This window comes from Rutidosis leptorrhynchoides, chromosome 5 (genome assembly GCF_046630445.1).
Source record: "Rutidosis leptorrhynchoides isolate AG116_Rl617_1_P2 chromosome 5, CSIRO_AGI_Rlap_v1, whole genome shotgun sequence".
Taxonomy (NCBI): Eukaryota; Viridiplantae; Streptophyta; class Magnoliopsida; order Asterales; family Asteraceae; genus Rutidosis; species Rutidosis leptorrhynchoides.
The window spans coordinates 25,414,430-25,425,383 of record NC_092337.1 but is presented as its reverse complement, the minus strand read 5'-3'; the positions used below and the strand labels follow the sequence as shown (position 1 = coordinate 25,425,383).

Sequence of the window (10,954 nt, the reverse complement as noted above, 5' to 3'; positions counted from 1 at the left end):
TATGTGTGTGGGTTATACAACGGCATAAACATTCCCCTTAGCACGGTAACGTTTAGTCATTGGTTTTTGAACCGGTGAACTCGAATCTTAGATATGGATCCATAGGGTTTGACATCCCCACTCGGGCTAGTCGCGCTAGCATTTAACGGGTGTTTAATACTTCGTGAACATACGCACTCGCCAAGTGTACTTTCAGGGGGTTATAAACGTTAAGTCTAGTTACCGGGTGCCCACGGTTATACATATACTTTTCATACTGTTTTGTTACACTGAAATCTTGTGGCCTACCTTACGTTACTGTTACAACTTAAACTATAGCTCACCAACATTCGTGTTGACTTTTAAGCGTGTATTTCTCAGGTGCCTAGAGGTTTCTTGCTTCCGCTGTTAGATTGTTGTCTTGCTGTTAAGGACCTGTTGTATTAGTTATCCGCTGCATTACTAGAGATGTCTCATTCATGGAACTTTTCTGTTGCATTCGTAGTTTATGTTAATTTCAAACAATGACTTTGTAACGACCTTAGGGTCAAATACTTATGTTTATGCTCCTATTCGTAGGATGCAAGTTATCTTTTGTAAAACGCTATCTTTTTATGAATGTAAACTGGTTTTCAAACATCATGTAGTATTCAACCGTGTAAAGATCCTGTTGTTGACGAATCGTACACGATGGTTTTGTACGGAGCGTCACATCGATCACCACTTCCAGTGCTCTTATGCTTCGTAATAGTTATGCCCCAAAACACTATATGAGGTCAAAAATAATGGGAGTGCAAGGCATTTTAAAATTATCAAGGGCTTTGTGTTTGATTTTTGAAAATAATCGTGTGTCCTAAATAATTATAATCTATCTATATATCTATCTATCTATAGTTTCTATTAAAATCCTATAATGATGACATCATAAATAAATTTTTTCATTCACTAAAAAAAAAACAAAAAATTCTAAGCAACTTAAGTGAATCATTAATCATTTAATTAATTAATTAACTTTAAAAAAAATTAACAATAAAAATACTCTTTCTCTTTATCTTGAACCGGATGTTTATTATATTGTGTAACCCTAATTTAAAACTCTCTTTTTCTCTTGAATTCTAACCATCTATATACATCTGGATCCTCAAAATATTCTTTCGAAATCAATACTACGGTATCATGATTCCAAACACCGTCGCTGAAGCATGAATCGACCTCCGACATCTGACGATGGTGACGAACTCCGTCGTTGTCCTCTGATCGAGTTATTTCTTCTGTCGATCGAGCCACCTGAAGCACGAATCGAACCTCTGTACAAAGATTAAAAATCCCCAAATCGTTCATCTTTCAATCTTTCAACTGGAATTAGAACGGGAATTTTGAAACCCTTATCAAAAGATGTAGGTAAATAATATACAAAATATAGTTTTTTTCCTTTTATCTATAAGTTACTGTATATATGATTCGAATATCTTTTTATTTACAGCGGATTTGGATGGCATTGGTGGGTTGATTCGAGTTTTTTGGGCCATAATCCAGAAGAATTTCGTAATAAGCTTTCTGGATTTGACTTTGGGGATTTGTTGGTATGATTTTTTTTTCTGTATAATCTGCAAATTGTACATTAGTATCATATGCAAGATAAAATATACTTCATCAGCAAAGTAGTAATCGTTCCTAATATATAATTGGTCTTTTAGGTTCCTACAAATTGATTGCTTAACTTGATTTGATGATTTTTTTTGGTTTGGTTTCATCATGATTTTGGATACATAATTAATTTTATTAAAAGTACTTAAGATTGAGGCTTCAAATTCTTCTACTTAAAAAAGATTACTTAAGATTGTGGGTTCAATTTTGCTTTAGGATTGAGATATGACTACTATTCGATATACAGTTTAACTGGATAATTTGTTCGTATCGATAGTCATCTCGAATACTAACAAACTTTATACATATGTGACTAGAGTTGCTGAGTTTTTTTCCCTTCGTAACACTTACATTGGCTTCAATTGTTTGTTTTGCTTAGATCGTGGTATTCTGCTGGTGTCTACCTAAGGTATTCATCTGAATCTTTGTTTATTTTTTTCTGAAAAAATGTTTTTACTTCAGTTTTAGAGTATCAAATATTTCGATATACATATTGTTAATGGTAAAAAAAACCTGACGCGTCAAGTATTAAAGAGCATGTTACCACAGTTTGTAGTAACAAACTTTGATCGAACAACTTTTTTTTTTATAACATGACCAAAACAGATAAACTCATATTTTACTAATAAGAATTATTATGGTAATACTTCCTTTGACTACATACTGAAAGTGAGAACCACGTTTTCAATGGCAATTGTTGCTGCATTTGTTGTATGTTACTGTAGTAAGCTTGGTTTCATTGCTTGCCATCGGTGTGCTTCTGCAGGTACTACATTTCAAATGGTTGAACAAGTAGTGAAAAAACGCTTACTATGAATGGCTGTGAAGATAATATACTTTTACCAACTTGAATAATGTGGTATATTCCATTTTATTTATATAACCTGAAAACATTTTACCTGGTGTGACTTTATGAATGTCTGAAGCAGTAGATACCACACTACAGTTCTGAATTTAGTCTATTAACAGACCCATCAGATCAGGAATCCTTATATTGGTATTAAGATATGGTCAATATAGTAGAGATGTAGGATCATGCAATATCTATATTCACTAGAACACTTTTAAAAAAAAAAAAAGTTATGTAACATGGACCTACCTAATAGGGGAGTTGAGTAACTTATTCATTAAGCCTTTTTTTTCAGTTATGTCCTATAGTAGTATTTGTAAAGTAGGATTAAGTGTTAAAACAATCTGAAAGTAGAAGAGATGAGGTTTGATGTTGTTAATTGCTAAAAGCTATGTCTTTGTATGAACTCAAGCAGGTAGATTTTGCTTTGCACGTCTCTTTAATACATATGCGGTAGGTAGTTTTAGTTGTTTAAATGCCATCATGCCATCATTTAGTATAGGGCCAGAAATGAAGTTTGAACACCGTGACCCTAGGAAGCAACCTCTCTGCTCTACAGAATAGGGAGGTACGACTTCCTCTACCTGGGGACCGATAGGTATCCTGGGTAGAAGAATGACTTCCCTTTTACTTTAGGGTAGAGGAAAGGACTGTCTACATCTAACCTCCCCCATACTCCACTTTAGTGGAATTGGGTAATGTTGTTGTTGTTGTTGTTGTTGTAGTTAGTGAGATTATGAAATTCAAAGATGTAAAGACCAAAAATGGGTCACAATTTTTCCATAGAGAATTTAAGTAAATCATATGTAGTTTATATTAAGCCCTTAGAAGATGTGTCAATTGTTAGCTAACTTAGACAAATTGGTTTGTATTTTAGTTAGGATTTTTGTTGGTGTGTGCAATGTGGAGGTCTTTGATTTGGTTTAGTGATTGATTTGTTTGTTCTTGGTGGGATCATTTTCCTTTTTATTTTAGAAACACGATCTAATGTACACTGCAAATAAGTTGACAAATTGATGATATGAAGTAGTGATGTTACAGCAATGTGTCTGTACAATGCTTGAATATTGCACTGTTCAAATCACTGAATATTTACTTTGTCTTGTGTGTTTCTGAATCTTTCTTTGATGAATCACTCAACAAGTGTTAAAAGGAAAATTGTGTGAATGAATGACTATATTTCTCAAACCCTGACAAATTATATTAGTCTTGCATCTCTATCTACAAACTGTGTGTGTACTAAAACATTAGACTACTCACAAAGGTACGTCGTTGGAGCTCCATTGGAGGTGTCAAAGAAAGACTCCATTGCTAGAACATGTCGTTGGAGCCCCCTTGAATGGCCGTCCCCCAACATGTCGTTCCCAAGCATATTCTATCACGGATTATTTGCATTATTTTGTTGTACATTACCCATTAAAAGTGGTACATTGTATTAATTAATTAATTTAGATGGGTCCATTTGATGGTAAAAGGGTATGTCATGGATACTAGGGAGTGTGATTGGTTAAGTCTTAGGAAGAAGTTGCTGAGGTGGCGCTGATGTGGCACAAGTGTCTATCTTTGATAGGTGTCATGGTTGTAAGCAGTCTTATATGCACTTAAACTTTGTGATTTCGAATATTAATGTATGAATAGGTCAGGGGAGTCTCATGGATTCGGTTTTATAACATAGAAAGAGACAAAGAAGCCGATGCAGCGATCAGAGCTCTCGATAAACCCAAGTGGAACGGTCGGGTCATCCTTAAAGGGAAATGCGAACCTCAATCATGAAAGCACAAATGAAATGTAATGTAAGTTAAACAAGATGTTCTTAGGTAGTTCAATTTTATTTCTCTGTATCTGTCAAGTATCATACATACCTTTTAAGAAAGGAATTGGTTTGAATATATTATTATTGATGCGATTGGAGGTGCGATTGCTTCAATGTTAGCTATAACGCTTCCTAAGAAAATGAGTAAAGAGTAGCCCTGAAATTGTTACATCAATTGTTACGACTAATTTCGAATCGAAAGTTCAATACGCAAGACTTTTATTTATATCGTGAACCGTTGAAGTGAACACTTTGTATATCTAAACTATTCTATTTAAATGTTTGTCATTTAATAAACCCGTGATTTCACGGGTCTTTTTACTAGTTATAATTAAGAATTAAGAATGTCAAATGTTAAATACTACAAAATTCAATTCCAGAAATTAACTATGGAATAATCAAGTTGAAAAAAAAAGTAGACCCCAAGTCTATTTAAGTTTAGAATTTTTATAACGACATCCATTAGGAATGTATTGAAGTGTTATATCCGGTAATTATGCGTTGACTTAGCGACAGTTGTAGAAAATATCATTTTAACGACGACTTTAAAGGTTGTTTTATAAAAATTATCAAGTTTAAGTACCATTTGAAACACTTAAAATAATTAAGAAAATATTAACATACTTCAGTCAATAGTTTTAGTTTTATCCACTTATTATTTAGGTGCACTTTAGTTCAAGATCTTTAGAGTTTGGGTTGGTATAGCCTCTATGTGTGAGGGTGGATTGGGTCGAATGGTTTGATGCATGGAGTTCGTCTAATGATTCGAAGACTAGGATGTATGTTGTTGTGGCTTCCTTATTATGACATATTTGGAGATTTCGCAATAACGCCTTGTTCGAATCCCGTTTGATGAAAAAGGTTTTCTTATTTGACTCGATTCGTTACTTCTTCTTTAATTGGTTGTGCAATGGAGGAAGGCTTCCAAAAAAATGGAGTACCAAGAGTAAGTGAATATTGGAGTGAATTTTGGGACCTTCACTTTGTGGGATGAAAATGAAGTTGACACCTCGATTCCGTGGCGGATCGTGAACAAGTTTTATGGAAGGGCCGGGTATATTGAAATGTAAAAATATTTACGTAAAAAGTTGCCTCGTATATTTTAAACGGTTTTGTGTTAAAAAATATGTAGTCATTTGAACGCTTTAATTTATTAATGTTAGAAATATTATCCATGTTTTGTATTTTACATTTTATTCTAGAATCGTTATCAAGTATCAATAGAAACATAGTTTAAAATGAAGGTTAACAATTTATCTTTTCAAAAACTTTATGAGGTTATATTGTAAAGATAAAATAAAAAATAAAAAAAAATAAAAAAATAAAAAAATAAATTTGAGAGTATGAGTATCTCCCCTTCTTCGTATCTTTCTCTATTATCATTTTCAAATATTCTTCATGTAAATTAAACTTGAGCATCTATTTTTCTCTTAAACAAATGAAAATATACACTACTTTAAGAAGTTGGGATGACCAACACCCCTCCATACTTCTCCAAAGATTCGCCCTTGCCTCGATTGATAAAGATACTTCTAATCATGACATACTTCTGCTTCAGGACTGAGTGTCACGTCAACGCCACATAAGCATTTCCTCATCAGGACTAACTCGACACTAAACACTTTCAATCATGACATACTTCACCTTTTTTAATTAATTATTCTTAATTATCAAAAAATTAAATAAATAATAACATAATTATATAAACTAAAAACACTTTCATTAGTAAAAATAAAATTATAATTTTATTAAAACATTACATTAAGAGAATAAAGTACGAGATAGTTAAAAATCCGACATAACTAATATACGAAAATACTAAAACTACTCGGATTCGTCCGACGACTCTGCAAGTTGCTTCATGTATATTTTCTTGATCCTTGCGCGAGCTCTCATCGTCATATCGTACTCGTCGAGAGGTAAGTCGCGTAATATCGGTTTTGAAAGAATCTTTGGACCTTTAAACATCGTACACATTTCAGCCTCTTCCGCTATCTTTTCCATTGTTTGTTTCGTGACTAATGAGGCAGCTTCCTCAGACTCATCTATCTTCTGGAGCGCTTCCTCAGTCGATCTATGAAAAGCGGCATCCGATGAATACGAATCCATTTGGCTCTTGGTTCGACCAGGTGAACGCCACATCACATCGTCCTTAGATAAACTCTAGTACAAAGTCGGGATCGATGCGTTTTCGGCATTAGCTTCTAGAATCTCCTGTGTGTTTGGGAAGAGGTTATTGGGTTGAACTTTTCTTTTGTGGGATATAAGACCTTCAAAAGCTAAAAACTTTGCATCGTCTTTAAGTAGACGCCACACATCCTCGTACATAAAATTTCTTTTATTTTGCTGTTTGAAATGTTTGTGTGCGTGTCTCGCAAGATCTTCCCCTCCAGCACCGCTTTCCCAATGTTGTTGTAGTTTTAAGTGGATTGCGATAAATATTTTGACATCACGTTGTAGTTTGCTCTATTTTCCGCTAATTTGATAGGTGCGTCGTGGAATCGGAATAAGAGAGTTGTATTGCGCATGTACATTCCCCAAAATGAGATTGTGGCTTGTGAGGTAACAATGAGTGGATCTTCAGAAACACGCTTAAACACTCGGCTAAAACTTTGCTCTATTCGTTTGTCCACGTTTGTTTAATACATTTCATTTTCTTGCCTCTGCGATCGCTTGCGGGTTCAGGCTCAAGTTGTGTTTCTTGAACCATGTCAACATCATCATCGTCGTCATCATCTTCGTCTTAAGGTTGAGATTCGGGATGTGTAACACCCCGTTTTTCAGTTACACGTTATTTTGGACGTCATTCGAATTACGAGGCATGTAAGCGTATATTTGGATCCCAAATAAAGTTTGAGTTTTAGAACAACCTTACCATTGGATAGTAAATCTTATTACGTTTCCAACGATATTTGATTCATCGAAAACGGAGTTACGGTTTGAAAGTTACGACCAAAACAAGTTTCAGTTTCAGACCCAGTACATTGGGACGTCGTCCAGCCATTTTGGACGCCGTCCAAATGGCCTGACGAGCCAGCTATGAAATTTTAAAGTTTTTAAAAGAGGGTATTTGAATCTTTTCACTTGGGGGTCGGTTGAGCCATTAAAACTGATCCAATTTCATTCTTATCCCCATTTTCACCTTCTCAAACACTCTCATCCATTCCTAGAGAGAGAGGAACCCATTTTAGAGAGAGAGAGAGCTTGGTTTGAGGAAGAAGATAAGTGAATCGGGTCAAGTCGCGAGAGTTAATGTAGTTCACCTCGTTCACGGCTACGTTGTGGTAGTGTTGGTAAGTTCTAAATCCGAATTTCATTGTTAAGATTATTTTTGAGTTAGGGTTTGTGCTAGTTAGAGTTATAACCCACTTATTGTGAAATTTGGGGATAATGGGTAAGATTCATGTAAGTAATCCCAAATTGGTGACTTAGGGTTTTGATTGATGAAATTGTAAGTTTGGATCTTGCATGTGTTGGTTAAACTTTAGAACACTTGTGTACTAGTGATCTTGGTGTGTGTTGACTTGATTTTGGGTGTAAACCCTAATTTGGGTCAAAATGGATTTTGAGTCGAAATGGGTCAAGTGTTCTTGATTTTTGGTGTCAAATGGTGATTTCGAGACATAATCACTAGTTGTTAGTGATCGTAGGTACTTTGGGTGTAATTTGACAAGTCAAAGTGAGTTAAACCTAATTTGGTCAATGGAAGTCAAACTTTGTGTTAAGTGTTAAATTGGTGATTTTATGACATAATCACTAGTAATGGTGCTTATGGGTCGAACTTGACTTGTTTTAGTGGTTAAGTGCAATTTGGGTCGAGTTGCACTTATGGGATGGTTTTGTATGATCAAGTGCATTAAGTGTTAGTGAGTACTTGTTTGTATGGGTCGAAATTACCACCCGTAGTGGTAATTGGTTTGTGTCCATTAGGTGTTAAATGGAAAGGTTTTGGCGAGCAAGGTGTGATCCCTCGGCTAAGGGATAATTATGTCGGATCGTCTTTTAGAGAATGTATATTTATGTGTATGTTGTGCCTATATGCGATATAGGTAACTATTTGCTCGGATATGAGGACGGAGATCTTAATACACTACTCGTGCGGACGTTTCCAAGGTGAGTGGAATAATTATGCATGTATGTATATAGTGTATTTATTTGTGTGCTATGGTATGAACCACGGAGCCGGTAGTGCCATAGTATGTGCGAGTGTGCTATGATGTGAACCACGGAGCCGGTAGCATCATGGTACGTGTGTTGTAGTGTGAACCACGGAGCCGGTAGCACTATAAAATAAAGTATGAACCACGGAGCTGGTAGCACTATAAAATACAGTGTGAATCACGGAGTCGGTAGCACTATAAAATGAAGTGTGAACCACGGAGCAGGTAACACCAAAGTGTGAACCACGGAGCCGGTAGCACTATAAAAGAGTATGACTCAAATGCGTAGTGACGTGAACTACGGAGCCGGTAGCGTCATAGCATTGCGTATGGTGTGAACCACAGAGCCGGTAGCACCATGACGCGAGTATGGTTAACCATATAGTTTGTGTTTGTATTGTAGTGTAGCATATTATATTTTGGAGTATATGCTATTGTTTATGCTAGTTGCGGTAATGGAGGTTATTAGCTTTATACTTGGAGTTCGTATGCTAATATTGTATTGCTAGCATGTATGCGGTATGTGAGTAAGTGTTTGCAAGTAGGTATATTATATATGTATGTGTATAATTATTGCATTCACTAAGCGTTTTGCTTACCCTCCCGTTGTTTCCCTTTTTATAGGTATCGTTGATGCGGAGTTACCTAGTTGCTAGACTAGGGTCGATAGACATTGCTTAAGCTTGGAGGATTAGCTTTTGGATATTTGGACGCGGGCTGGGGATTTGGTAGTCCCCGAGATTATGCTCTTGGTATTGGGTTGGGTTATTGAGTCTTAATCCGTATTTCGTGGTGTAAACACTTATATATAACGTTTTGTTGATGTGAAACTTGATTGGGTTGTTACAAATCGTTTTGGTAGTGTTTTGGAGTGTTAAATGAAATTTTATAAGTTTTGGGACTGATCAGGTATCCTGGACGCCGTCCAGATTGGTTGGACGCCGTCCAGTATAACGTGGGTTGGGTGTGTTCTGTCACAGAACATTTTAGAGTTACTGGACGTCGTCCAGATTGTTGAACGCCGTCCTGTCCTTTGTTACTGGACACCGTCCAGATGGTCTGTTATAAAAAAAATAAAAATAAGTCGTGTTTTTGGTAAAACGAAGTTGGGTCGTCACAGGATGAATGGAAGTTGTTGTTGTGTTTGGTTCAACAAAGACATGTAGGATGCGTTATTTGCATAAGCTGCAAAATCGAAGTTTGGTGCGAGTGGATTGGAAGATGACACGGTTGGTGAGGAATATTTGTGCATTTTCATCAAATGCTTAAACATATCAGTAGCTTGACTAGTTTGGATTTGTGGGATAGTTTTGGATTTGAATTTTGATTGTTTTTTGGGTGCCATTTTGCATTTTAAATAAATTTAGAGTGAAAGTGAAAATGAAAAATGTCGTTTGTTGAATTTGTATGAATTAGTGTCTACACATAGAAATAAACAAACAAAGAAAAAGGAATATAGCCGTTTGGCAACGGCTAGTTTGCTTCATTTCCTCCGTCTTGATTTCTGTTTAAACAAGCAATATAACAACATAGTCCATAGGAGGGCGAGCAGGGCGACTGCAATTCTATCACAGCCTCTACATAGCGGTTTCCTGATGAACCTAAACGAGTGTAGCGTCGGGAACGATCTAACAAGAAACAATTTTTTCATGATTTTGCATATCGTGGTGTGATACCCAAGCTCCCGGTGTTTTAATCGGAAGTTGATGTGAGAGAAGTGTCGTATAAATTGTCGTATAAAATAATATGGAAAAATACCGATTAAAGATTTCTACACACTAACGGGCAGTGTACCCGATCGTGTAGTAGTATAGTAACTGGTTTAGTTCCGTGTATCGTTCCAAGGACAGTTGTATTAGCCAAACTAGAATTAGAAACTATATTATGATTAATTAAGTAAATGAAACTTAAAGGTACAAGTTTTATGTTTTGGTGGCCATTTAACGATTTAGCCAAATCAGAGAAGGTTAAATGTAAAAACAATATTTTTGGTCTTTTAAATTTATAAGATGAAAATAAATGCAAAGAAAGCAAGTAAGATAGCTTTGATTTAAATCAAAGAGATGAAATGTTCATCTAGATATTTTACCCTCGGTATTGGATGTAAGTTTTGATACTAAGGCCTGATTGAATAATTATGTGTGTAAGTTATCTAATAGGTTCACTAAGAGTTCTCTTGAATAAACACGCAAACACAATCACAAGATCAAGGGTTCCCTTTTCACTATGGTTCTTGTATTTGTAATCAAATAACTATTAAAAGCATGCTAATCACCTAAATCGACCCGCCAAGAGTTCTCTTTAGCGAGTACTCAAACTAGAATTACTAAGTGAGGGTTCCCTATTACTTAGACCTTTTCGTTTGTGACTAGTTGATTAGCTAGATCAAAGACTTGAATAACAATTGTCTTTGCGTTCGCTCTACACAATTCATTCCTATTTTGTTTAACCATTTTAATCTAGTTTACCCCCTTGGTCCAGTTTAGTAAACAATCAATCTAAGAC

General features: G+C 35.6%; 1 long non-coding RNA gene across 4 annotated transcripts; it reads left to right on the top strand.

The window, feature by feature from the left end:
• The first annotated feature begins 1,072 nt into the window (after positions 1 to 1,072).
• LOC139847833 (uncharacterized) lies at positions 1,073 to 4,465 on the top strand. 4 transcript variants are annotated; one of them, XR_011759715.1, is made up of 5 exons: positions 1,073 to 1,376; positions 1,463 to 1,562; positions 2,006 to 2,035; positions 2,393 to 2,485; positions 4,115 to 4,465. It is a non-coding gene; the product is annotated as an uncharacterized lncRNA (long non-coding RNA). The 4 variants fall into 4 exon arrangements; XR_011759717.1 differs by lacking the exon at positions 2,393 to 2,485; XR_011759714.1 differs by lacking the exon at positions 4,115 to 4,465 and having other exon boundaries at positions 2,393 to 3,003.
• The last annotated feature ends 6,489 nt before the right edge of the window (positions 4,466 to 10,954 follow it).